The sequence below is a fragment of the Crocuta crocuta genome, unplaced genomic scaffold (genome assembly GCF_008692635.1).
Source record: "Crocuta crocuta isolate KB4526 unplaced genomic scaffold, BGI_CrCroc_1.0 scaffold152, whole genome shotgun sequence".
NCBI classification, from domain to species: Eukaryota; Metazoa; Chordata; class Mammalia; order Carnivora; family Hyaenidae; genus Crocuta; species Crocuta crocuta.
Genome location: NW_027528798.1, coordinates 5,386,347 through 5,392,500, shown reverse-complemented (window position 1 = coordinate 5,392,500; position 6,154 = coordinate 5,386,347). Strand labels below are relative to the sequence as shown.

The following is a 6,154-nucleotide window of genomic DNA, read 5'->3' as shown; positions in this document are numbered from 1 at the left end:
TGGATATTTCATCTAAATAGAATTGCACAATATGTGACTTTACTTTTTTTCACTTTAAATAATGTTTTAAAGGATATGGTATATATGGTATATGTCCTTGTCACATATACAAGTATTTCACTTCTTTTTATTTTCAAGTAATATTCCAATGTATGGACATACCCCATTTTGTTTTTCCATTCATCAGTTGATGGCTATTGGGGTTGTTTCTACTATTTGACTATTAATAATAATGCTGTTATGAATATTTATATACAGGTTCTAATGTGGACATATATTTTGTGGGTTTTTTAATTTTATTTTTTAAGTAGCTTCACACCCAGCACAGAGCCCAAAGAGGAGCTTGAACTCACAACCTGAGATCAAGACCTGAGCTGAGATCAAGAGTCAGATGCTTAACAAACTGAACCACACAGACACCCTGTGCACTTCTCACTTTCTAATATAACATAATTTACCTTTTATTATGTTTATTTTTCTCCCTTCCTCTTACTCTGCCATCCTCACCCTTGCCAAGTCAGTATAAGAGGGCTGAGATTTTTGAGTATTTTTTTCCTAAGTCTGGAACAGGCCTGGCACTGTTAAGTGTCTACTAGATACTTGTTGAATGAATGACCCAGCTGCTAGGTTGGATCAGCCCATCCCAAGCTTCTCTTCCCTCCTTTTCTCTCTCCTGATACAAACACATCTAAGGGACACTCTAAGGTTCTTTGCTTTCGGCTCCCCACTCTCACACTAGCTAATTTCCCACTAGCAGGTAATGCCTGAAACCTCCTTTCAAGCTGTACCTTGGGTTAACATTTTATTTTAAAGTTTATTATTTTGAGAGAGAGAGCATGTGCACAGGGGAGGGGCAGAGAGAGGGAGAGAGGGAGAATCCCAAGAAGGCTCCATGCTGCCAGTGCAGAGCCCCACATGGGGCTTGAACCCACGAACTGTGAGATGATGACCTGAGCCAAAATTAAGAGTCATCGACAACCAACTGAGCCACCCAGGTGCCCCTGGGGAGACCCTCCCTTCCTCCTGCTTTCTTTTCTTTCCTTTTCTTTTCTTTCTTTTCTTTTCTCCCTCCCTCCCTCTCCTTCCTTCCTTCCTTCCTTCCTTCCTTCCTTCCTTCCTTCCTTCCTTCTTTCTTTCTTTCTTTCTTTCTTTCTTTCTTTCTTTCTTTCTTTTTTTCCTTCCTTCCATCCTTCTCTTCCCATCCCTTTCTTTTCTCTTTTCTTTTCTTTTCTTTTCAGGACAGGGAGCCTGACTGGCTCAGGTTGGCCTGAGAGTTGGTGTCCCACCTCTCCTGAATCTGTTGTCCACTCTACGTTCGGTCAGCCCTGGCCCAAGCGGTGAAGTCACGAGACACAGCACAGCCACGGAGGCAGTGGGCTGCAGTCCTCTCAGACCTGGATGTGGCTGAAAAGACAAGGAGCAGCCTCACCGGCTCCCCCAAGAAGCGCAAACAGGGCGGCAGCTGTGCTCAGGAGATCCCCTGGTGGTGCTGAGGTGGACCTCAGTTCCCCGTGCTGCCTGCTGGCTGTCCCAGCCACGGGACTGCAATAAACCATCCATCCCACAGGGTCATCTGTGCTGTCCAAAAAAGCCTAACTAATACACTCTCCTCTCACAAACCAGTGCCGGGGGATTTGCTGAGACCTTTTCCTCTCAATTCACAGAAATTTCAAGAAAGAGAAATTTTGAAAAAATAGGTCAGCTCCAACCACAATGCTGCTAAACCCTGAGCTGATTGTTACAGTGAAGGCAATAGAGAGGAAAATAAGAGCAAAGGAAAGGAGTCTCCAAGACTCTGAATTTAGGCAGGTGTGAAGGTAATTTCATTTTATTTTTAGAAAGTACTATGATAAAAAATAAATATACCACTCCAGCTGGCTCCAGCAATCCATGTGAGAGAAGGGAAATATTCAGCTCCAGTCTACCCTAGCCATCATGTCCCAGCTACAGGGGGAGACAACCAAGAAGCACATGTGAAGTTCACAGTCCAGAGACCCAGGCTCAGAGTCTAAGACCTAATCACAGGACTGGAGAACACTCCTCTCACCAACACCTTACCACTGTAGTACTTAGCCTATTTGCAGCACTTCCTTTTACATAGTGCATCATGTCTGGCTATTAAAAAAAAAAAATTACAAGACATACTAACAGGCAAAAAACACAGTTTAAAGAGACAGAACAAGCCTCAGAACCTGACTCGGAAATGGCAGGGATGTTGGAAGTATCAGACTAGGAATTTGCCACAACTGTGATTAAAATGCTAACAGCTCTGGGCACCTGGGTGGCTCAGTTGATTTTGATTAGGTGTCTGACTTCAGCTCAGTTCATGATCTCATGGTTTGAGTCAGAGCCTGGAGCCTGTTTTGGATTCTGCGTTTCCATCTGTCTCTGCCCCTCCCCTGCTCGCACTCGGTCTCTGTCTCTCTCAAAAATAAACAAACATTAAAAAAAAAAAAACCTGTAACAGAAATGAAGAATGTCTTTGATGGCTTATTAGTAGATTGGACACAGCTGAGGAAAGAATCTCTGAACTTGAAGATATTTCAGTAGTAACTTCCAAAACTAAAAAGAAAATAGAAAAAGAGTGGGGGGAAAATAAAGCATAATATCCAAGAACTGGGGGCAACTACAAAAGATGTTACAGACATGTAAATGGGAATGCCAGAAGGAGAAGAAAAGAAGGAACAAAAGAAATCTTTGAAACAATAATGCCTGAGAATTTCCCCTAAATTCCACAGAACCAAGAAGCTCAGAGAACATCACATGGAATAAATGCCCCCCAGAGAGCTACACCAGGGAATATCATCTTCAAACTATACAAAGTCAGTTAAAGAATAAAAAGTAGAAAGTAAGAAGATGGGGGCACCTGCGTGGCTCAGTCGGTTAAGCATCCGACTTCGGCTCAGGTCATGATCTCACAGTTTGTGGGTTCGAGCCCCATGTCGGGCTCTGTGCTGACAGCTAGCTCAGAGCCTGGAGCCTGCTTCAGATTCTGTGTCTCCCTCTCTCTCTGGCCCTCCCCTACTCATGCTGTCTCTCTTTCAGAAATAAAAACATTAAGAAATAAAAATAAAAAATAAAAAAAAAGAAAGTAAGAAGATGATTCCTAAAAGAAGACAGAGAAAAAATACCTTGAGGATCAAAGTTAGGAACTAAATACACTTTCTCCTCAGAAACCATTCAAACAAGAAGAGAATGGAGTGAAATATTTACAGTGTTGAGAGAAAAACTCCACCAATTTAGCATTCTGTATGCTGTGAAATTATCTTTCAAAAGTGAAAGAGAAATGGGGCCACTTGGATGGCTCAGTCGATGGAGTGTCCAACTTCTGCTCAGGTCATGATCCCATGGTTGTTGTCAGTGCAGAGCCCGCTTCTGATCCTCTGTCCCCCTCTCTCTGCCTCTCCCCTGCTTATGCTCTCTCAAAAAAAAAAAAAGAAAAAGAAAAAAGTAAAGGAGAAATAAAGTTTTCCTCAGACAAACAAAAATTGAGAATTTGCTGCTAGTTGACCTGCCTTGCAAGGAATGTTAAAAGAATTTCTTTAGAGAGAAGGAAATTTATATAGGTCATAAGCCCAGATCTACATAAAGAAAGAAAGAGCACTGGGGTGCCTGGATGGCTCAGTCAGTTAGGCATCAGACTCTTGATTTCAGCTTAGGTCATGATTTCACAGTTCATGAGATTGAGCCCCACACTGGGCTCTGCACTGACAGTGTGGAGCCTGCTTGGGATTCTCTCTCTCTCTCTCTCTCTCTCTCAAAATGAGTAAACATTTTTAAAAAAGGGAAAAAAAGGACATCAAAGAAGGAATAACTGAAGGTAAAATAAAAACTTCTCTTTTTATTATTCTCTTTTATGTGTTTATTTATTCATTGAGAGAGAGCAAGAGAAGGGAAGAGAGAGAGAGGGGAAAGAGGGAATCCCTATCAGGCTCCACACTGTCAGTGCAGAGCCCAATGTGGGGGTCGATCTCATGAATCGTGAGATCATGACCTGTGCAGAAATCAAGAGTCGATGCTTAACTGACTGGGCCACCAAGGAGCTATTCTTTTTTCTATTCTTAATTGATCTACAGATAAGTTTCTTCAAAATAATAATATTTGATTTGAATAATATAAGATTTGAAGTTTCTTCAAAATAATAAATAGCCACAATGTATTTGATTATGTATGCTTATCTATACATATGCTTATGCACATGTCAGATAAATGATATCAGTGATATCAGTGATACAAAGGGACAAGATGGAGAATCAAGATTGTTTTTTTATTATAAGGTACTCACACAACCTGTAAAGCAGCTACCCTCTATCTGAGGGTAGACTTGGATAAGTTATAAACGTGTATTGCAAACTCAAGGCAATTACTAAAAAAAGAAAAAAAGGAGGAGGAGGAGGAGAAAAGGAAGAAGTAAACTCATATGCTAAGAAAGAAGAGAAAATGGAATTATATAAAATATTCAATAAAAACCACAAAAGCAGAAAAAGAACAGGAGACAAAAATAAGAACAAAGAACAAAGAGTGCCTCAGTGGTTCAGTCGGTTAGGCATTTGACTCTTGATTTTGGCTTAGGTCATGATTTCATGGTTCATGAGTTGGAGCCCCGTGTTGGCTCCATGTTGACAGTGTAGAGCCTGCTTAGGATTCTCTCTCTCTCTCCCTGCCCCTCCTCCACTTGTTCTCTCTCTCAAAATAAATAAACATTTAAAAAACAAAGAACAAGGAGAGAAAATAGAAAACAGTTGCAAATGTGGCAGATATTATTCCAACTATATCAATAATCACTATGAACACCAATGGTCTAAATGCACCAATGAAAAGACACATTGTTAGGGAAGATCAAAAACCAAGACCTAACTATATGTCATTTATGAGAAACCCTCCCGTTAAATATAAAGACACATATAGATTAAAAGTAAATGGATGGAGAAAGATATACCATTCTAACACTAATTAAAAGAAAGCAAGACTAATTATACTAACTTTAGACAGAGCAGACTTCTTCAGGGATAAAGAGGGGCACTGAATAATGATAAAGGGGTCAATTCTCCAAGAAGATATAACAATTCTTCTCATACAGATGTCTAACAACAGAGATTCAAAATATGTGAGGCAATGACTGGCAGAATTTCAGGGAGAAATAGATGAATCCAGTATCATGGTTGAAGACCTCAGCATTCCTCTATCAGAAATGGATAGTCCTCTCTGGGCTCAGGTCTAGTTTGCCCATCCATGACTAACTGCACCAAGAAGGTTGGAATTGTCAGTAAATATGGGACCCAATAAGGTGCCTCCCTCAGGAAAATGGTGAAGAAGACTGAAATAAGCCGGCATGCCAAGTACACTTGCTCCTTCTGTGGCAAAACCAAGATGAAAAGATGAGCTGTGGAAATCTGGCATCATGGTTTTTGCATGAAAAGTGTAGCTGGTGGTGCTGGACCTACAACACTATTACCACAGCACTTCTGCTATCACAGTGAAGTCGGCCATCAAAAGACTGAAGGAGTTGAAAGACCAGTAGAAACTCCAACATTTGAAACATTGCTAGCCTGGGGCGCCTGGGTGGCTTAGTCGGTTAAGCGTCATGATCTTGCAGTTTGTGGGTTCGAGCCCCGCGTCGGGCTCTGTGCTGACTGCCAGCTCAGAGCCTGGAGCCTGCTTCGGATTCTGTGTCTCCCTCTCTCTCTGACCCTCCCCTGCTCACGCTGTCTCTCTCTCTCTCCTAGAAATAAATTTTAAAAAAAAATTAAAAAATTTTTAAAAAATAAATAAAATCTCTTTAAAAAAAAAAGAAATGAAACATTGCTAGCCTATAATAAATGAGTTTATATAACAACAACAACAAAAAGAAATGGATAGACCCAGCAGTCAGAAAATAAGTCAGTATACAGTTGAACTCAACATTACCATCAATCAACTGATATAATGGACATCTATAGACTACTTCATCCAACAATAACAGAATACACATTCTTCTCAAGCTCGCATGGAATATTCACCAAGATGGGCCACATTCTGGGCCATAAAATACACCTTAACAAATTTAAAAGCATAGAAACCATACTATGTCTGCTATCAGACCACATGGAATTAAAATGAGATATCAATAACAGAGAGATAGCTGGAAAATCCCCCCCAAACTTAGAGATTAAAC

The 6,154-nt window shown here is 40.7% G+C and overlaps 1 pseudogene; it reads left to right on the top strand.

Moving 5' to 3' along the window:
* Positions 1-5,232: 5,232 nt before the first annotated feature.
* Positions 5,233-5,521, top strand: LOC144224507 (large ribosomal subunit protein eL43 pseudogene; annotated as a pseudogene).
* The last annotated feature ends 633 nt before the right edge of the window (positions 5,522-6,154 follow it).